Source organism: Etheostoma spectabile, chromosome 21 (assembly GCF_008692095.1).
Source record: "Etheostoma spectabile isolate EspeVRDwgs_2016 chromosome 21, UIUC_Espe_1.0, whole genome shotgun sequence".
Lineage (NCBI taxonomy): Eukaryota > Metazoa > Chordata > Actinopteri > Perciformes > Percidae > Etheostoma > Etheostoma spectabile.
This window is the reverse complement of record NC_045753.1, coordinates 1,800,132-1,822,334: the sequence shown is the minus strand read 5'-3', so window position 1 is coordinate 1,822,334 and position 22,203 is coordinate 1,800,132. Positions and strand designations below refer to the sequence as shown.

Here is a 22,203-nt window from a genome sequence, read left to right as displayed (position 1 = left end):
ATAAGAGAAGCGTAGCTCCCTGCAGGAATAGCTTAGTGTGTACGTGAGCGGAAGTAGCGGTGGATTCAGCAGAGGAAACGTTGGAAGTTTCCTTGTTAGGTGGTAGTAAATGTACAGTGTAGGTTTCAGTTTGTCTCTGAATAAATGCTGTAGCTTCTCCAAGTAAGGGTAACGCAACAAAACAATAAGAGCTGCGGTAGCACAGGGTGAGCAGCAGTCAGAAAGAATTCTGACAACCAGAGAGAGATAGGAGAGGACAGGAAGCCCATCTACAAACCAAGTGATTACAAGTTTCTGGAAACGCAGCTAATGTATGTAATAACGACAGGACGTAGTTATGTCATTTATAGCTCAATAGTGTGCTTGGATGTCTGCAGTGTAAAAGCAAAACGTCTCAGATCAAATGTATGCAATGCAACAACAACAAAACATAAACCTTGGTGGACTTTGATCCGGACTTTTAGATGAGAAAAGGCTGCCGAGAGTCATAATGTGCACATAAAAAACCAGAAATAAGTGGAAACCAGCTGGGCAGACTGCTGCTGTTAACATGTCAAGCATCAATGAGCACGTATTGATCGCTTCTGACTGGCGGGGGAAACATATTTTATTGCTATCGAGAGAAACAGCCAAAGAAAGGTCAGGTCTCTCTGCCAGTTCCTCACATACCGTACGTTTTCACACATTCCTCTCAATCTCTCTCGGACGAACACCACTCGGATCAGCGGTAATCCCTCCTCTCGTCTACAGGTTTACTGTATTTTGCGCTGCCTCCTCTGGGGTTTACATCACTTCGTTACACAGAGATTAATGTACAGGGCGCTCACCTAGCAGCCCTGACTCTTAACATGCAAACCTGCCAATTAATATCGCAGCCTTGGAAGATCTCGGCGGCCTGTGGGTGGATTAGGGGGAAGTGAAAGCAGGAACGTCTGCGCTGAAAGTGAGGAAAACTTCAAAAGGCTCACTGTCAACACTGTTGAGGGTTAGAAGTTATACAGCATGTGGCAGCATGTGAGGAGGACACGTGTTTGGGGGTCTACATGTACTAGCTTGTGACATGCAGTCTGATTTCCAGCTTGGGTGCAGGTTTTGGTTGACACTTGACTGTGTCGAACCACCACATTTTGAACAAAGGGAGCCTGATGAGGCAGAATCAACGGCCGTGGGTTTATAAAGGGGCTACTGAACTTGATCAATTTGCTGGGGGCTTATTTTTAGCTGTCAGAAAACAACCACGGTAGTATCATAAGAACTGGATGTTGCGTTTGAGTCTGGACCCCATTCATTCCTATTAAAGTTGATCAGTGGTGCATGAAGCCATCATGGAGCCAAAACCGTGTATACAATTGCCTGGATGATCGGCACTGCTTCGGCACTTTGACAGCTGGCCCCCCCAATCAGAAATTCACAGTGTGTTGGTGTGCAAAGCGCTGCAACAATACCAACAACCATGGATTGGTGTTATGGCCAACAACTGGAAACTTTATACATTGTTTGTCTGCCATTTCATTCCTAAATTCACTTCTCAGACTTTTTTATGCAAGAAATCAACTGTATTGCTCCAATATGTGCCGTTATACAAAAATTGACAGCTAATTGCAAATTTGGTCAGTCTGTGTCAGAGTTCAGAAGCTCCACAGTCTGACGTGACAGCCGGCCGGTGCCTGCCGGGGTTGCTGGCTCGCCGCCCAGCCTGTCCGCCTTCACACACCCCATTGTGAGCTAGGTCGAGCTCTATCAGGAGACTCGCAGACAAGAGGCATTATTTCCCCGATAGACTACACCACTGGTCCCAGCACACTGGGGCCTGGTGGATTGAAAGTTTCTCACAACTACAAAACTGTTTTTTTTTTAATTTCCTGGATATAGGACAACTGCTTTGATTTCGGAACACCCTGGAGAGTTAGGGTTCAGGCCCAACTTGACTTAATCCAGGCCCACCCATCTGTCAGGTTCTGCATCCACCACTGCTGCGGCCCATAGAGCAGGTGTACTAGAGACTTCAGCTGGCCGGCTACTTTGTGTACGAGTCATTTCGTAGAGATTGTGAAGCTCAATAAACTGACTTGCAGACTTGTCTTTTGCCATGGGTAAATGTCAGTTGGCATCAAGTGACGGGCTGGGAGTTGTAGTAGTAAGAGTAAGGGATTAAGTAGTTCCACTTTTTTGCTTTACAGCCCGGTACTTCCTTAGGGCCTGCAAACAATTTAGAAATGTGACAAGAGGGCACCCGATGCCAAAAAAGAAGTTTATCAAATCAATTATAGACAGTGTTGCAGCGGTCACTGGAGTCACTATGAAAATGTCAAATCCTAATTTGCATAGTTGCTACACCTCTCTGGACTTTGTGGGTTTTTTTCAATACAGATTAGCTTATTAGTAGTACCAATGTGTCTCCACATGCCCCAGAAGTCATGACATAAACCTTGCTCCCACTGATTTAAAAAAAGTTTCTTCTGCAGTCTTTGAGGCTGTTCATTGGTTGTGTGTTGAGCTGAATGCTAAGAACAGCATGCTAACATAGACCCAATATTAATGCTAACATGCGGGTGTATCTTGTTTACTTTGGTAAAACCACATTTAGGATTTCCATTCCAACCTGAAGCCCTGTGCTGCATGTCGTCCACCCTCCCTTTTCCCCACTGGCAAACTGCAAAAAAGCCCAAATTTGTTTTTCAAAAAACCAAAAAAGTCATCGTGGCGCAACATTCCCCTAATAAACTAGGATGTGGCTGCTCAGACCTCACTGTGGACAGGTTTCATTTATAATATGTATTTGGTCAAAAACGGGGTAAAGTTCAAGTTCAAACACTTGTCTTTGTGTAGCACAACGAGCTTATTTTGTGAGCTAAAAGTGATAAAATACATGTTTGATAGTACTGGAGCAATTAAATAAATATAAATCAGTGTAATAATAATAATAGTAATAATAAAATAAATGTAAATTTATCTAGAATTCCATTGACTATAAGATACCATGAGATAATAATAAAAAATGAGCTGAAAATATTGGATACAAGTTCTTGTAAATGTATATATTTATGTATGAATAAAAGTTAACATTATATAATTAGGAGCTAACCATAAGTGCACAAGTTGCGCTATAGCCTCAGGATTTTTTATTGCCACATGGTTATAATACACAGTAGAATTAAATAAACTGTGTGGGAGAAGAAGTCCTCTATGATTTGTTGGTTTACCTTTTTAATGAACCAGCCACAGGTTAAACCCTGTTCATATCTGAAATGTGCTTCTCATGAACACTTTCCCACGCTGCTCTTACTTCACGTTTTTCTAAAAGTACAGCTGCTAATCAACCTTGACTAGTGTGTGTGTGTGTGTGTGTGTGTGTGTGTGTGTGTGTACACACTCGATGGGTTTCTGGCCGTTAGTTTGAGGAAGCTGTGCTCAGACCTGAGAGGGTGTGGAAATACAGAGCGAGAGTGTGATATTAAGAAAGAGATTAGTCCAGAGTTAGGAACTGGGATCAACACAGCTCTGCAGGTAAACAAGGTTTTATATTCTACGCTCACATTGTGGACAGAAGGGTATTCACATGGTAAACATGTCGGCGTTCATTGTTAAGTCTGTGGTTTTTAAGTTTTCAAGTATGTTCAAAGCAACTGATTTTTTTATATAACTTAAGGCAAGACTTTGAAACTTTTGAGAGAAGAAATAACACGTCTTTTTAGAAATGTAAAGCTGAATTCATATGTGACAACTCAATGCTGCTAAAGCCTCACTTGGTCTGGTATGGTTAGCTTATGTTACATTATTGTTAATGATGGCCAACTTTATTATTATTATTACATATAGCTGTGTAAAAGAACATAAGTGAGCCAGTTTGCTGACCATATGACTAATGTCCATTTGCACCACAATTATGATAGCTATGCATTTTAGCTAAAAGCTCATCAACAACATAAATGCCATGCATTTTTTATTAAAACCGGGGGTTTTCCGTTCAACAATGTCCTTTCAAAAAAGGATGTTGGTTATGAAACATGAAACTTTAGTAAAGAAGTCGAGATGGGCGTCTCCTGTTCCTCTTTTTAAAATGAAAACATCCTGACCCACCCTCCGTCCTCTCACTAACACGTTTCTCTTCACAGGTTTATCAGCGCTCACCAGCCCTGACAGACTCCACGCAAGATGAACAAATGTCCCGCTGCTATTAACAGCCCTGCCAGCCCAGCCCGTGCTAACGGTAGCTATGCTACGTGTGGCCAGATGAGTGAAAAAGTGTCTGAATCCAACCCTGGGACTGGCAGAGCACAGAACAGAGACCGCAAGAGCAGACACAGACCGGAACACATCAACACACACAGCCAGGACCTCAGAGAGAAACCTGTCTCCGTCTCAGTCTCCAACGGTGCCGCACGTACCCATCAGCGGCGATGGTCAGCCGACTTTTGCAGGTGTGGGACGTCCCCCGTCATCGTTGTGACCAAAACAAGAAGGAACCCCAGCCTCCTCAGCGTGGAGTCTCCCTCCTCCGACCCCACACAGCCTCCCGTTACTCAGTCAAACGCAACTCCTGCCCCCCCATCGGGGTCTGTGGCTCACCAAGTCACCCATCCTCCTCTGCCTCCTCCTCATCTTCTTCCTGCTCTCTCCCCCCCCTGTCCAGACATCTGTCATCACCGGCCACGACCCCCGAGGCTGGAAGTTGCGTCCCAAGTCCAGCGCCGCCTCCCCGCGGGCCCGCGCTAACAGGCTGTCTCTGCAGATCCCCCTCCCTGTCATCTATCATGAACCTGAGTCCAGTGCTGCTGCTAACTCTCAGTCAGTCAACACAGCTCTTCCAGATCGCTCGTCTACAACCAAACCCCCCATCGGGCCCAAGCCGTCCCGTCGCCGCCACTCCGACTCCTCGGCCTTCCTCAGGTCTCTGGCGAGCCCTCTGCCCGTGGTGACGCTCGAGGAGCTCTCCGCCGTGAATCTCCGCGCCGTGGGCCTTTTGGATGAGTCCGACGATGTCTTCGGCGGGGGGGATGAAGAGGAGGTGAAGATGAACACTCGGCCGCGCAAAATAGCGCCCGCTGTTCCAGAGAAAACCGCCATGGCAAGACAAATAGCACAACTGATGGCACAGTCACACCAACGCCGCAGGCCTGTTCCAGCCAATGGGGAAATCCGTTACACCAGAGTTATAAAGCCCAAACCTACACACCGGGCGGAGGAGCGCAGCGGCCTGAATGCTCGGATAACTGGTAAACACTCATGACAATCTCTTAGCCCTCATGTTGTCCTCGGGTCACATTGACCCGTTTTCCTATATCAATGTTCTTATTAACTACCCAATTGTAATTACCCAAACTAACATGATTGATTCCACTCAACGCTCTTTGCCAAGTACAAATCTCAACTTTCATTAATGTCGGGGCGTCTTATTCAATTTTACAGCATTTGAAAACAAATGGAAGTGTTTTTGAAATAGTACTGATTAAAAGTTGACATATTCCAGTCTGTGATTATCCATCAACATCCATTCCTTGCACGTAGAGAGGTGAGCTCTGGAATTAAAATGGCTAGAAGTGTGCAATGAGAAATTTCCTTAACATTTTTTTTTTAAAAGAGATAAATTATCAAGAACTTGACTGTCGGTTGCCGCTCAAAGATGTTTCCAAATCGACTGGAGTTCAGAATGCCAACACAAAGAAAGCGGAAGGTGGGGGGACATCCGGCGGATCCTCTGACGGCACCAGTACAAACTCTTAAATGAAACGTTGTAGATATAGACTAACATATAGAGTAACACCTACACAAATCTGCAAAACACAATGTAGTTCTACTATGGGTTCATTTTAAAGGGGTAATCCAGCAATTTAGCATTGCACTTACAGTGAGAAGTAGGTAAACTTGTGGGAGGGTCTTGGGCATTCTCCTATGTGCAGATTATGATATAGGATTATTAACTCACATATTTTGGTGCTCTGAAGCAAAATACAAATACTGCTAAGGGAATGTCGTTAAAAAGGCAAAGACGGACATGCCGACTGTGCTCGTTAGTGATTAAAAACTGCAGGCCCTATGGTGTGCATGAGCGTAGTTCTTTTCAACACAAACATGAAGAATAACTTGTCATAGAACATCACTGTAGAGTGGAAATAATATATGCACAAGAAAACATTGTATCTCCATATTTTGTTCATAAATCATTGCTATTGGTCACCCATTATGTCTGTCTGTGGGTTTTGTAAATATTTTAACAACGAAAAGAAGTAAGTAAAGCGCTGTGACTATATCTTGTAACTCCATTAGATCCTCAAACTGACAGCGAAACCTCTTAACTCCATCTTGAATGTAGCTCAGCTGTGAGAAGGGGATTTTGTCCCTGGTGAGTAAATAGCTCAATAAAACGTTTACAGTCTCGCCTTTTGTTAATTTCCTGAAAAGTAACAGTTTTGGACATACAAGGTTTCCACATGGCAGCCAACAGAGGATATTCTGTAACTCGTGGTGATAAAGTGATGCAATCAACTGAAATAATTGTTGGTCCCCTCTCTACACAAACAGTATTAACATGTCCATAGGACACTAGAAGATCTAATTGTAGATGCTTGAGTACCTTTCACCCTGATTAGCTTTTGATTGATTTCCGTTACCGCGAGCTGAGAGAAGACGAGAGGCGTTCCAGTGCCAGTCGGGACTGACAGCATTTCCTTTGTCTCAGCAGGGCTGCGTGTGGACACCGGCTGTGACAGGGAGAGGACCAACCCCCGCTTCCCTGGCTGAGGAGACTCCTTTAACCTCCAACACCGCTAACTACCAGCAGCTATTGTACAGATTACAGTACATACAGTATGGGCTGGGGGTGGGACATAGGGCAATATATCAACGACTGATCATTATATGAGGCTACATATTGTCTTATTTTGGATATCTTAATATCGTAATATGACAACTGTCGTCATTTCCTAGTTGGGCTGCATTACAGTAAATTGATGTCATTTTGTGAACTTACCCAACTGTAGCTGTTTTATTATTTGCCTTTACTCATTTAGACATTAGATCCAAGTTATTGATGATTATTTATCAAAACTCTGAATGTGTAAATATTTTGGAAAGCACCAATGCTCAACCCTACAATATCACCACAATATCAATATTGATGTATATTTGGTCAAACATATTGTGATATTTAGGATATCATGGTGTATATTTTTAATGTACTTATATATTTTTAATATGCTGGCTAACTTCTCTCTGTTGTATGTTGCAATTCCAACTAATAGAGGTTATAAATCATATGTCCCTTTAAGTAACTACTGAATATTTGCCTGTACAGTGTGTGTAATTTGCCTGATGTGTTTTGTTGACTGTAGGTTACTTATAATAACAGATATGAGATTATTGAAATAAATCCTCTTTCCTTCTGTCAAATAAAAGTAAAAACACTGGTTAAAGTTTTCTAAGTGGGATGAGTTGGATGTTTCTTACTGTTTTTCCATCATTGTTAGTCAAATACATCATTAAAGGTGCAGTAGGTAAGACTTATAAAACTAACTTTCTGTCATATTTGCTGAAACTGACCCTATGTTTGAGTAGAACGACATGAAGCAGGTAATTAAAAAAAAAAATCTGGCTCCTCTGGCACCACCTACAGCCTGCAGTGTGATTTGTAAAAATCCACCGCTCCCGGTTCAGATGCACACACATTCATTCTCCCTTGTGGGGTGAGGGGTTTAGGAGACCATTTTGAACTTTAGTGGAAAGGGGGGAGGACTAAGGAATTGTCAAAGTTTAAATTTTTGGCTAAGTCCTGGATCCTCACAATCCTACCTACTGCACCTTTAATAAAAACTGACACTATGGTTTTTGGTAATGTATGTGTTTGTCACACTGGTGGCTTTCTGAGGACTATGGTTACCTGGTCCTCAGGTCTCTGCAGGGTAAATCCAGACAGCTAGCTAGACTATCTGTCCAATCTGAGGACTATGGTTACCCTGGTCCTCAGATCTCTGCAGGGTAAATCCAGACAGCTAGCTAGACTATCTGTCCAATCTGAGGACTATGGTTACCTGGTCCTCCGATCTCTGCAGGGTAAATCCAGAGAGCTAGCTAGACTATCTGTCCAATCTGAGGACTATGGTTACCTGGTCCTCAGATCTCTGCAGGGTAAATCCAGACAGCTAGCTAGACTATCTGTCCAATCGGAGTTTTTTTTTGCACGACTAAAACAACTTTTGAATTTACACATGTACCACCAAAACAAGTTCCTTCCTGAGGATATTTTGCAGCGGCACCATGGCTCTGCCCGGCGCTTAGCCCCGCCCAAAACGATTGTGATTGATTTAAAGAGATACTTCACTGATTAGCATTAAGCTTTTTTATCAGTAGAACTCTGTAGTATTTTCAAATGACGGTGCTTCCCTCCCTCATGTCCCCCTGAGACGAGAGATCTCTGCATTGTGTATCTGGAAAAAAAACAACTCAGATGATTCAAAAATCGTCATTTTGCGTCATCTGAGAGATTTTTGCCCAGTGGCTGTGAACTACAAACCAGCTATACAATCAAGCTAGTTCAGCATGTTTTCAACCCGCCCATAGAGGGTTGGACCCCATGCAAGCCAAAGCGAGCCAAAACGAGTCGAATATCGGCCACCTTGGAGCTAAGCTACAGCTACAGCAACAAACGTTCACAACAATTATGTGCATCAAAACTACCGCACGTTTACCAACTTGATACATAGGTACAGATCGGAGAATATGCAGGAAACTTTATTGCAGACGGAACTCGACACTACGTGAGCTTTGCCTGCTACGGAGACCAGCATCTCAGCCAGCGGTGTCTCCTGACGCCTCTAGCCGGGTAAGGGGACATCGCCGGCGGTTTTGTTTTTGTGGAAACATGGCTGAACAACAGTGTCCCGGACTATCTAGCTACCAGGCCTGCTAGCCTTCCGAGCAGATGCTGCTCTGGCGGGTAAGACTTGTGGAGACAGGAGCAGAAATGGGGTCCTTTTATCCAAGTACTGCTAAACGCTGGTTGAGTTTGTGACTCTTCAATTTAAAGACATTCTCATCTTTCCAACAGTGAAATATCCCTTTAAAGAAATGGCAATAAACCAGAGCAGGTTTTTCTTCCATCCCGGATTGCTGTGTGGACTAGCCAGGCCCTCCTCAGCGGCGCTGTGGAGGAAGGTCTGGCAGTGCGAGACTAGTGCAACATGACTGATAGAGCATGCTGACTTCACACAGGTGCAAAGGGCTGAGAATCTGGCTGCTTATCTGGACCGTCAAATAAGACAGCCAAGAGCTTAAAGTTTACAGCACATCTAATCACAAAGGAACAGCTGCTTACAGGGAAATCACCGGGAACATAGCAAAACACACAACTCTGTTATCACTGGGAAAACACTGCTTACAACTACAAACAATAGAAGTCTTACAAATGCCAAGTAATGCTCATCAGACACATACTGTGTTTTTACAGCAGCAACAGCAGGGGAAAATTTACAATTAGGACCAGGGAGAGCATCCATAAGAAAATGACAAAACATCGTTGTAAAGCTAGTAAGTAGCAGCCAAAGGCCATGCAAATACTTGTTTGCCTTTGTCTGCCTCTGCCCAGGTTTGCAGACTTACAACAAGTTCAGACAGAATTACAGGTTGCAGGACACTAAACCAATGGGTAGGGGTCACAGCGTTTTCTATTCCTCTCCTAGAAAGGAGCTGTTTGGGTAATTGGGAAGGTTTCTGACAAGTTTGTAACTTGGTACTATTAAAAGGAAAATGGTGACAGTGTCCTTCCAATTGTGTATTTCCAATCAATTGTTCTTGTAATTTAATGAGTATTTGATTTAGTACACATGCAAATGTAAAATTTGACTTTGTGGTAAAGCCAAGGCCAGTAAATGATTAAACTGGAAATATATACAGTATATTTTCAATAACTAATAAATTGACTTGGTTGTCATTGGTTCTTGGTTTGAATGGAAAACTTCAGTGATTAATTATTGTTTCATAAGGTTAGGCAATTTGTGAAAGACAGATGAAAAAAGAATGGTCAAAACATTGAAGCAAACGATGCCGAGATGTCCTGACAGTATTTAGGTTTCACGCTCCGAAAACACTGGATCCTCCATTTTCCCATAATGCAACAAAATTCTACCAGCTGGGAGGAGGCCTCGGGGAAGACCCAGGACTAGGTGGAGAGATTTTATCTCCAACCTGGCCTGGGAGCGCCTCGGGATCCCCCAGTCGGAGCTGGGTGATGTGGCTCGGGAAAGGGAAGTTTGGGGTCCCCTGATGGAGCTGCTGCCCCCGCGACCCGATACCGGATAAAGCGGATGAAGATGGATGGATGGATACTTACATTGTCATATTTAACTCGTGATTAATCAATGTGATCAATTTTTATCTATTCTATTGATTTCCTTTTGTCCCATTATTTTTTGTCATTTGAATGCTCTTTTTTATCCATCTGTCTGCCTGCCTATCTATGTATAAATAAAGGAGCACCTTGTTCAATTGTATTTGTCTGTTCAAAAAATATAAACAATAAAGAATTGATCTAAAAAAAAAAAAAAAAAGCAACCACTGGATGGGAAAACGGTATTTTACAATAACTTTGAATGGACCACGAGGCTGAGTCTGTGTTTTTCAGACAGCAGCTACAGCCTGTTGTTGGCGTCCCGTGCGGCGATGTTTCACTTCCCTCTAATGTCTGTTTTCGGAGCACCAGAGAGAAGCGAAGGCATTGAAGTGGCATCTCAACAAGGCAGCAAAAACCGCTCTACTATTCGGTCCGGAAGATAACGGCCGTGAAGGCACTGGTGTCGTATTAGCATCCCCTCCTCACAAATAAAAACTCTTCAGATCTACACAAGTCACATGGATGACATTTTCCCAAACAAAACTAGTACTAGTCTGCAGGTATGTTACTACTCTTTGGACAGCTCGCAAGCCCAAACGGCGTGTGTGAGGCATGCCTGTTGTTTTGTTTCCAGTCTAGCTAGATCTGGTGTGGTGTTGTAGTTTTTCTACCGTTACTAAAAAAACATTAAGAACATTAATCTCGCCTTCAAAAAATTGACGTTGTTAAAATGGTTATTTGTTTAACTATAATATGGTATTTTGAGCATAAATGTTAATTATTGGCATAGGATAATTTGATTGAAAAAAACATCTGAACTCAAGGTCTATTTAGTTTTTTCAGAGCTTTTAACCGCATCTCATTAATGCAACCAAATCAGACATTGCCTTCTATTTATATTTACCAAACAAAAATATCTTTCACAGTGAAATATTTGATCATATTTCAGCAGGATACAGTACAAATATATCTGTAAAGGTTCTAGAATGAGTTAAAAGTAACAAAGATGCAGACAGAAGTTTGGCTGGAGTTAGTTGTGAAAATCTGGGTTTGGTCCTCTGAGATGAGCTGCAGGGTTCTGATCCAAGTGGAGAGAGATCTGCAGTGTAGGCTTAAAGCAACGCTGCAGGCAGGTGAGCAGTGGGACCACAGATCATCATACATACACATGAAGACATGCAGATACTACACACTCTATAACACACCCTGCCCGTGGGCATGCAAATCTCGAGCTTCTGCATCTTATATTTCCTCCATGGTTCAATTTTACATTTGCTGAACTACTAGTCTCACATAGCCAGACCTTCCTCCACGGAGCTGCTGAGGAGGATCTGGCTAGTCCACACAGCATTCAGCAACCTGCTCTGGTTTATTGGCTATTCTTTAAACCAACCACAACCGTCTTGGGCCGCACTAAGCGCTGAGGGAGCAATGGTGCTGCAAATTATCCTCAGGAAGGAACTTGTTTTGGTGGAACATGTGTATGGTCAAAAGTTGTTTCAGTCATGCAACAGAAAACTCAGATAGTCTAGCTCGCTGTTTGGATTTACTGCCCAGAGAGCTAAGAAGCAGTTAACCACAGTCCTCATGAATCCATCGGATTGAAGCCAACTCAAAGAAAGCAGAAGGACATCCGGCCAATGAGGGGCGTCCAGCGGAATTTCCAGCGGCAACTAAACAATGGCAGAAATGAAACATTGTCGATATGGACTACAGAACTACAAAGAATGAAGAAATTATGCTTGCATGAATTACAGTTGGTTATCTTTCTTTAACTGAAATCCAATCCCAATCTTAATCAGAAATTTAAACCTTGCACTGAACTAATCCTCTCTAAAAAGCGAGGAATTATTTCACAAAATATCTATTTCTTTAGGTCTGAAACTCAATAAAAGTAACTGGATAAATGTTTAAAAAATTCACACACTGACAAATTGCAATACAAACCCCATGACTTAAAGGGTAACTACGTTTTTTTTCAACCTGGACCCTGTTTTACTATGTTTTTGTATCTAAATCACGGCTAGGACCAACTGTCTTTGACGTTGGTCCAGTATTAAGTGAGATTTCTGTAGTCGGCAAGAGCAAAACAAGGTGCAATGGAAATTAATAGGGCAATTGTGCATGGCCAATTTACATTCACAAAAGTGCTTGTTTTGCCACTGACAGACTCAGATCAATATTGTGTCTGACAAAATTATGGAAAGAGCTTAATGGCTGTATTTCCATCCTTTGACATTTGCTGATATATGCACAGTATTAAAGACAGATATTTAGTTGTGTACAGTGTGTTCAGCAGTTACTTACTGGCAGGGTATTTGATGCTATCCTTTATACCATGCATAGTTGTTGCCATGAGGAATTCTAAGTAATACGACAACAAAACATTTACTTTCTGAAGTCTGACTTCAGTTCACCACGTCACCATCTGCGTTGCCAATTCGCATGTCTCCATAACGTGCGTATGCATGGGTCAGAGTTTGCGTGGAGGACTGCACATTCTCTAGTCAAGTTGTTTTTGTTATAAATCCCAACCTTTACGTGGGAAATGCCGTATGCACATTTTCAGACCCCAGGTTGAAAAATAATGGCGGTTACCCTTTAAGAATACAAGCAGTAATTGCTTTTTATGGTTTTACAGTCCTCCCTTTAGCCAGGATTGTGATCCTGAATTGCCAAGAGTGTCCACTATACCAAAATGACATCACAAACCAGTGCTGTTCCTAGAAGGTTGGTTTCGACATATGCCATAATAGATTGTGATGCATAAACAACACTTAACGCACAATAAAAGTGACCCGTTTTTCATAACAACCAATGGTAACATTATCGATATATGATCAGCTAGGTTGATATTGGTGTTTTTTATAAGCTTATTACAAATACATCAATATCTGTTTGTATCCGACAATTTTACATTAAAGCGCCCATATTCTGCTCATTTACAGGTTCATAATGGTGAACTTTACTGGGAAAAAAAACCCTTCTAATGGCAGAAGCGCTGTAGATGAGTCCAGGAGACTCCAGTGTTCTGCTTTAGGCAGTGTAGAGGATACACTGAAAGTTCAAAACAAACTACTGACAGTGATCTGATATACTGGATCCATACAGGCACCAATACTGACCTTGTCTACCAACAGAGCTTCTTTTTTTTCCAGGGGAGGTCTCTTTCAACAAAACATTTTACATTTTCACCATCCCCAAGAGAAAGTTGGTGCAAGAACATCTCAACTTGTAGTTAGGAAGGGATGTGCAGTTACGGACTTTACACATGGCAACAAAAATCCCAATCAGTTCTATACAGTAAGGATTACTGAGTGCAGGTATAGGTAGGTTTGGTAAACCCACAAAATACTTTTAGGGCATGCTAGTGGTTTTATTTAGAGCTTAAAAGACCGAGATCAAACGCTCCAGACCCGCTTGGTGGGAATGAACCCTCAGATATAAGCTTTCTGTCAAACTCAGTGATTAATAGCTAAAGCTTGAAAGGTAATAAAAAGAAGCCGAATTCTCAGGAGTCCAAATCAGAGGGTGGGATGCACTTCAACTCTGAGGAGGAACCAGACGAGGAAAGATGAAAAGGCAAAGAAGAAGAGAGCTCTTCCTCCTTCAGAGTGAGGCAGAACAGCTGACACCTATTAGCCTGCTGCACACTCTCTATTTACACACACACACACACACAAGATGCAACGGTATGAAAATTTTACCTCACGGTTATAGTGACCAAATTGATCAGTTTTCAGTATTATCATAGTATTTTTAAAAGTGCGTTCAATAGGTTGATAAAGCACTGATAGGCTGTGCCTGCACAGCAACTTCAGGAGCCTCGGATGAAGCTGGGAAGGAGGGCTGGGGACCGCCGGAGCTGGGACGAAGTCAGTGGAAATACACACACTGGCTTTAATGGAAACCTAGTGACTCCGCCATCATCCTGGAGCGGCTCCGCAGCCGTTCTGCACCTGGTGGAAATTAGGAGTGAGTGTGCATGTTTGTGGACTCTTTCCAGGTCCTTCACACACTGCAACAAGCCAACTACAGATGGGGCCATTAAAGTTTCAATCAAAACCCCTGAAAGGCTGAATAAACAATTAGCATTCAACTACCACAAGTCTTTTACATCTTAATCTCCTCCTCCTTGTCTTCTACATATTAATGAGAGGCCTGTTGGCCCTTTCAAGCCGTTTTGCCTCCTGTCTGATAAGCTGCGTCGCTGGGAATGTTTTAAAGTAAATTGACTAAAACTGAAAAAGACAAATGCCCTCGTTATCTGAAGAAGACGGCGAACGCTACCTTGGTTTTAGAGATATGTAGCATCGACAGAAAGGAGAAAATAATGAAAAATAAACAGAAAGAAGAAGAAAATGTCAGGGCAGGTGGGATATCGCTGGGTAGACGGAGAAAATAAACAAATATGCTCATGACTCCGAGTAGAATAGAGAGACAGATTGAGAAGCAGCGAGAGGAGGGAGGAAGGAGGACAAACATGATTTGATTTTGCTGAAAAAAACAGGCAGAGAGCTGGAGACTGTTTTTGCAGCGTTGGTTTTCTACTGGTGAAGGACCTCGGTGAGCAAAGTATCGGCGCTCTCCCTCTGCCAATCAACTGTTTTTGTTCACCTCATCTTTTTGGTGTCCCGGCAGCTTAATCAAAAAAAAAAAATGGCACTGAGATTCATCAACGACTATGTTGGTATGAGGGTGTGTTGGGAAATTATTATTTTTCTTTTCATGGGAAGCCAGCCTCCTATTTTCTTGTTGTTTTAGTAAGTCTAATTTATTGTGATTCATAAGAACTTACAGATGATCCAATGTGTCTGAAATAGATTTCTAACACAACATTCATTTATTGGGTGAAGGCCGGGTTTGGATTTCTTTTTCACGGCATTACATCAGAATACTAACCTGTTGATATATGCACGTCTAAAGTTGTTTTATGGTCGGCGATTGTTCCTGATGTCCATGTGGGTCATCAATTGATGCAAAACCAATGTGGTAAAATGTGGCAAAAGGAATTCTAAAGTTCAGCCGAAGATAAGCTTCATCCCTCTCCGTTGACAGATTAAGTGGTTACGTTATCATGTTTAGTACAGAACCCCCTCTTCTCACTTGTAGGTTTGTTGCCGGATCGTATTTAAGGTGTGGTTAGACGGCTGGCTTTATCTGTAAAAGTTTTACCACTGGAGTATTTTTTTGTTGTTGCAAAAATGGTCAGCCCAGCTAACAGTACAGACTGCTCTGACTGGCTATTTTTTATTCATTTATTTATTTATTTATTTTATTAATTCAGGACAATGCACATTGATGAACATGCACAACAGTACACGTAAATGTGCCAGATTGTAGCCCAAGAGCTAATTTCCATCTGCAGTCCAATAGGATGGTGGAGTTACAGTAAAAAAAAAAAAAGGACATAGGATATCACATTAACAACATGCTACCAATGATGTAGCATAGGTTGGCACTAAAGCTTTTCTGATGTGTGTGATTTGTGTTTGGGTGACACTTCAAATTAACCATAGCTTTAAATTGTAATCCAGACAATTGTTTTTCATCCCATCTGGAACAGGAACATTATCTTATTTTTTAAAGTTTTTTTATTTTTATATTCAGCAGAAATGGCTGTGTTATTAACAGTGTGTTAATGACCCTTTTTAAAACCTATTTACTGCTGTGGCTCAGTGGTAGAGCGGTTGCCTGCCAATTGGAAGGTTGGTGGTTCGATCCCTTGCCCTGCAGTCCCACGTCGAAGTGTCCTTGGCCAAGACCCTGAACCCCGAGGTGGCACCTTGTACGGCAGCCCCGGCCACAGTGTAGGAATGGTGAATGTATCCTGTATGATGTAAAAGCGCTTTGAGTAGTCGTTAAGACTAGAAAAGCACATTTACATAGACCTCATTCTGCACCAACGTTGTATTAGCATCTTAACTAAAGAGAGCTCTGACCTTTTCTAACTTGACAAAACATTAAGAGGGGCTCGGGGTATATTTTCAAGACATAAATTGTATTGCTGAAACACGCTGTAATTCTGCTCCATAGCTTACCATTGAGCTGGCCGTGTGCCAGCTGACACCGGGTGTTCCTCACATTGATTTCCTACTTTACTTGTTTTGTGGGATCTTTTGAACACAAAGCCTCCCTGCTGTGAGAGGGGCTTAGATAACGATTAATATTTCTCTCAGTACCTCGCTCCCAGGCATCCCTCCTGTCACTCACAACACACACACACACACACACACACCACACACACACAACACACACACACACACACACACACACACACACACACACCAACACACACACACACACACACACACACACACACACACACACCACACACACACACACACACACACCACACACACACACACACACACACACACACACACACCCCACACACACACACACACCACACACACACACACACACACACACACACACAAAACACGGTTAGGTTTAGCAAAAGATCTCAGTTTGGGTTGAAATAAGAAGCCTACATTTGCTAGATAACTATTCTGTAACTAAGTTATATAACATACATGTGCTCTTGAAAACAGGCAGTGTAAGCACTGTGTTTAATGTCTCTCTGTGTTGAAGCAGCCTTTACAGTGATCTCACAGGATTCAATTCCAACCTAATAAAATTGTCATTCTGACCACGTAGAACTGGCTCAGGGCTTATCTTTACATAAGACCTATAAATTAAAATGCCAGGCCATTTACGTAACAATGCCTGAAAGGGTTTGAAGCCAAATGCAGGATGATTAATTGATTCATTATTTTTGTTTCCTCCGTGTTTTTACTATGATAGTCTGCATTTATCAGACTAACTGCAAATGCACTGCTCTTAAAAAATAAAATGTTAAACGGACTTACTAAAACAAAAAGGCAGCAGACAATATAGATGAAGTTAAATAGAGGCGGAGAAGGGGCGGATGGAAAGCAGCATTGGCTGTGGTCATGGTTACAGATGGTATGGAGAGTGAAGAGAAAGAAGAGAGAATAAGAGAGTGAGTGAGTGATGGAAAGCACTGGGCAGAGTGTCTCCATCTCTTTATCATCTGGATGCTCTCCAGCCTTCACCCCGAGGCCCTGGTGCTAATGGATTCACACTATGGGATACATCAGTGTGTGTGCACACATACAGACCAGTGTGATGCAGTAGACTTGAATGTGCATGTATATGGTGAGAACTGTGTGTGCTACACGCATGCACTCATATGGGCTAAAGCTCAAATGTCTAATATGCACCTTTTTCATACAACTGCAATCTGTTTTGCTTTATTTCATCACTTTAGCATCTTTACCATTTGCTTTCTGTGTATTGGGATGTGTCGGCCGATTGAAAAACATAAAAAGTCAAACATGAGCAGCAGTGAAAGAAGTACTTTGATCTTAGTAAATGTAACAATAATTTGACACAAATATCAGGTTAGACAACAGAATGGTCATCAAAACTAGACAGATTTTATATCATAGACATTTCAGGTTAAGACAGTATGTGGAGATGTGAAAAGATGACTTGGCAGAAAAACTTTGAGAAGCATGAGACATCAGTTTTTCCTCTGGCAGGGAGGGATCATCAAAGATCATATGCATACTGGTTTTCATGTTTCTCCTTGTTTCTGATTGGTGAAGATTTAGAGGTTACAATCACCCCTTGTTCCAATTAACCCCGCTGTTCCCTACGTGTGAAATCATTATCTAAAGATTATATTTCACTTGAGGCGTATGAAGTAAAATTTATTCACATGACTTACAGCGGGGCTCGAAAGTTTGGGCACCCCAGGTAAAAATGTGTATTAATGTGCATATAGAAGCCAAGAAAAGATGGAAAAATCTCCAAAAGGCATCAAATGACAGATTAAACAGTATAATATGTCACAAAAAGTTACATTTTCTTTCCATCATTTACACTTTCAAAAACTTGCGTCTGCATAAAATTTGGGCAAACTGCAGAATTTATAGCATGCACCCCCCACCCCACCCCCACCTTTAGAAAGCTGAGACTTGACAGTGTCAAGGATTGCTCTCAATCATTGTCTGGAAAGACCAGGGGCCTGTTGCAAGAAAGTAGAAAAAAAGATATCCAGGATAAGTGAAAAAGCGCAGCTTGACTTAGTGTGATCTGCTCATCGCGGCTTAATTGGTTGCACGTTTGCCGAGCCAGGATGAACGGGTGGAGCTATGTCCAGCCAGGTGGAGATAACCAGGATGAACAGGTGGAGCTATGTCCAGCCAGGTGGAGATAACCAGGATGAACAGGTGGAGCTATGTCCAGCCAGGTGGAGATAACCAGGATGAACAGGCGGAGCTATGTCCAGCCAGGTGGAGATAACCAGGATGAACAGGCGGAGCTATGTCCAGCCAGGTGGAGATAACCAGGATGAACAGGTGGAGCTATGTCCAGCCAGGTGGAGATAACCAGGATGAACAGGTGGAGCTATGTCCAGCCAGGTGGAGATAACCAGGATGAACAGGTGAAGCTATGTCCAGCCAGGTGGAGATAACCAGGATGAACAGGTGGAGCTATGTCCAGCCAGGTGGAGATAACCAGGATGAACAGGTGGAGCTATGTCCAGCCAGGTGTAGATAACCAGGATGAACAGGTGGAGATATGTCCAGCCAGGTGTAGATAGCTGGGATAAGTGCACGTTCACAGCTTTCTCAAATAGACCACGGTATCAATCACAGATTTACTGATGCAGAGGAGGAGGAGACACATGCGGCATATGTTTCACCCAATGAGCAGCAGCTTCTAATGGAAAGTAACGAGGAGGTGAAGCATAATATGGAAAATAACGAGGAGGTGAAGCATATAATATGCATAAAGGGAAATACGGCTGGTGATGTCAATCTTAAGGTTTTAAATGCCCAGACTCATCTGACCCCCCCGCAACAATCAGCACCATGGCTTCTTCTAAGCAGTTGTCTAGAAAACTGAAAATAGTTGACGCTCACAAAGCAGGAGAAGGCTTTAAGAAGATAGCAAAGGGTTTTCAGATGCCAATATATATATATATATATCCTCTGTTTGGAATGTAATTAAGAAATGGTCGTCATCAGGAACAGTGAAAGTTAAAGCAAGATCTGGAAGACCAAGAAAAATATCAGACAGAACAGCTCGCAGGATTGTGAGAAAAGCAAGTCCAGACCCACGTTGGACTGCCCGATCCACCAGAAAGACCTGGAGACACTGGAGTTGTGCTACACCATTCCACTATAAAGAGGTACTCGTACAAACATGGTCTTCATGGAAGAGTCATCAGAAGAAAACCTCTTCTACGTCCTCAAAAGAATCCGCGTTTGAAGTCTGCAAATGAACATATAGACAAGCCTGATGCATTGTGGGAACAAGTTCTGTGGACCGATGAGGTTAAAATAGAACTTTTTGGCCGGAACCAGCAAAGGTACATAGAAGAAAGGGCAAAGAATTTAATGAAAAGAACCTCTGTCCAACTGTTAAGCATGGGGGGGGGGGTCAATCATGCTTTGGGGTTGTATTGCAGCCAGTGGCACAGGAAACATTTTACGAGTAGAAGGAAAAAATTGATTCAATAAAATTTTCGCAAATTTTGGACACTAACTTGATGGCATCAGTGAAAAAGCTGAAGTTAAAGAGAGAATGGCTTCTACAAATGGATAATGATCCTAAACACACCTCAAAATCCACGGGGATTACATTAAGAGGGGTAAACTGAAGGTTTTGCCATGGCCTTCACAATGTCCTGACCGCAACATAATGTAAAATCTATGGATGGACCTTAAAAGAAAGGTGTGTGACAGACAGCCCAGAAATCTCAAAGAACTGGAAGACTTCGAGGAATGGGTGAAGACCTCAAACAGAATTAAAGACTTGCTGCTCACAAGAAGCGTTCCAAGCGTATCTTGCCAAGGGGGGGGCGGGGGGGTCCATACAGGGTTTCCTTCAAACTGCTATTAAGTCTTCTTGACAAACGAGTGACAAATTTACAAGTGTTGCGTGGGTGGGACGCCATCTACACACGCACCTAACCCCCCCCACCACACAAACCTATGAAAATACACATTGTTGACTGGATCAGCCAGTGGACTCCACACAGCTCCGATTGAAGGAGTGGAAATCAGAGGAAAAACACACCCCACACCACCTAGAAAAAAACACACACACACATGCACCTGAAAACCACGAAGCAGTGGACCAGAATCACCACCACACACACAAACACACACACACACACACACACCAAACACACACCACACAACCACACACACACACACACACACACACACACACACACACACACACACACACACCACACACACACACACACACACACACACACACACACACACACACACACACACACACACACACACACACACACACAACACACACACACACACACACACACACACACACACACACACACACACACACACACACACAACAGAGTTTGCTTCTACTCTGGAGCATTCAATCTAGCCTATTTGTTATGCTAATACTGCTGTGTGTGACTAAAAATAATACCGATGGAATAACATCCTTATACATAAAGAAATATTCGAAGTGTACAGTAACTTGGGCAGGGTGGAGGATTTATACGTATACAGGACATGATTAATACCACATAGAATGAAGACAAATGACAAAAGGGACATTGGAGGAGAAAACTCATGTCAGCATAAGGGAGATTTATTTCCAGAGTCCAGATTCTGAGATTTAACAAGTGAAATAATAGAAATGCAATGCAGCGACCACAGAGTGTGCTAACGCTTCATCAATTCAAATTAAGATAAAAATCGATCAGCAAAACGTGTGTGTGTGCGGCCGGTACATGCTCCATCTATACCTCTCCTCACATGGTTCAATCATGTGAACAGGCTTTCCAATTTCAAATGACCCGCAGTCCTTCCTGTTCCTGTGTTCTCCGATGGATCCCGGGATACCTGGCAGTGTGATTGGAGATGTTCCTGTGGTTCTCAGGAATACTAACTAATCCACAGACCCATGACCTGTTTGTGCCATTTGTGGCTGTGGGACAAAGTATGCCACCCTATTGTAGAGTGAGTCCTAACAGCAAAGCAGCAAGCTCATACTTTAACATTGGATAACAAGGTGGACTACAGCGCACACAGGCCAAGGACCCATTTCTGAAACGTTAAAGATGAATTTTGGTGTTCCATCTAATGCAGTGACAGACCTAAACCATAATACAGTGCATACTGTAGTTGTCATAACAATAACTGAAACTATTCTACTGCCATTATTGTATTTCCATTTTAACATTACAGCTCTGGTTCCAGAGGTGGTGTTCCCCTTTAAATATATCATTGACATTTCATTAAATGCTTAAATAAAACGTTTTAAGCCTGGAACCAAGCCAACCAGCTACAAGATAAATTGTACCCCATAATAGATTTGATTTTGCGCAAAAAAGCATTTTAAAAACAGCAGTAGACATCAATCAGTGGCAGAAACTTGCTCTAGCCGTTCGTGGATTCAGTAAAAAAATTCCATGGTAACAGAGAGTTCCGCCAAACAGAAAAGTGGCTGTTAAGTCTAGGATTGTGGGTAGTGTAGTATCTATCCATCAAATAAAACTCTTTCTCTCAAGGTTGATATCCCAAACTTCTAGTTTCTACAGGGGCATGAACCTTGGTTTCACAACCTCGGAGCTCGTAGCCAGTCTGCCTTGGATGGTAATTAGAGAGATTTATTTTATTAACTTTCAGAATTAAGCTGTTGAGCTCTATTAGTTTCCCATGTTGAAGGCTAAATGTCTTGGTAAGGAATGTGGATAAATATAAGATGTATGGGATTAGCTTCCACAGTGCTGTGTTCTGTGAAATGAGGCTGAAAGAACACACACTGCGCTGCTTTGTGTTGAAAAATGAACATTC

General features: G+C 42.5%; 1 protein-coding gene and 1 long non-coding RNA gene across 2 annotated transcripts in view; one reads left to right on the top strand and one right to left on the bottom strand.

The window, feature by feature from the left end:
* The window catches only part of rab26 (RAB26, member RAS oncogene family), a 90,899-nt gene that overhangs the window by 11,045 nt on the left and 57,651 nt on the right, over positions 1-22,203 (bottom strand). The gene's annotated exons all lie outside the window — the stretch shown is intronic.
* On the top strand, positions 95-22,069 carry LOC116671427 (uncharacterized). The gene is made up of 4 exons (XR_004327270.1): positions 95-149; positions 11,337-11,342; positions 13,530-13,534; positions 22,060-22,069. It is a non-coding gene; the product is annotated as an uncharacterized LOC116671427 (long non-coding RNA).